Consider the following 853-nt stretch of genomic DNA (forward strand, 5'->3'; position numbering starts at 1 on the left):
TAAATCTAAAAGCAACAAATGAACAATACAGAGACTCATGGACATGGACAACAATTTATTGGTTACCAGAGGGAAAGGGGAGAAATAAGAAGTAAATAGGGATAAGGAGGGCTCAAATATTTGGTGAGGGAAGGAAATTTAACTTTGGGTGGTGAAGTTAAATGCAATATACATATGACATATTGTAGAATTGTACACTTGAAATCTATTTGATTTTATTAACCAATGTCACCCCAATAATTTTAATTAAAAATGTTGAATCATTTTTAATGAGAAGTGTTATATAACACAATTTCTATACTTTATCTCACTTCAGCCTCCAATAACTTCAGAATTTTTTGATGAGTTTGCTAACAAGAACTAGAGGCAGCAAAACCAAATTTGCTTGCTGTGGTTTTTAAATCTCAGCATAACTTAAACCAACTGCATAATCACTGCACTCACAAATTTTATCCTCTGATCATTTTTCTATCAAATATACAGATTCTGATGTATTTTAATACTGAATGAGTATGAAAAGTTACTCCAACAGTAATTTTGAAGTAATAATCCTTTACATTTCATATAATGATTTATACCAAAAATTTTATTCCAAACAGGCTTCAAAGCAGCTGCAATAATCTTTTACATTTGTGTGGTCCATTCCAAAGGACACACAATATCTCATTTGGCCCTTAATAGCACCAGCTCCATGAAGTAGATTTAGGTGATATGATCATTCTCATTGTACAAAAGAAGTAAACCGAAGCAGAGAAGTGAATTAACTTGCTCAATGTGCCTCAAATCACAAGTAGTGAGACTGGAACTTTAATTAAGGCCTTTTGGTTTTCTCCATGTCAGTAAAAGGCTTCTT

This window comes from Pteropus vampyrus, unplaced genomic scaffold, assembly GCF_000151845.1.
Source record: "Pteropus vampyrus isolate Shadow unplaced genomic scaffold, Pvam_2.0 Scaffold635, whole genome shotgun sequence".
Classification (NCBI taxonomy): Eukaryota; Metazoa; Chordata; class Mammalia; order Chiroptera; family Pteropodidae; genus Pteropus; species Pteropus vampyrus.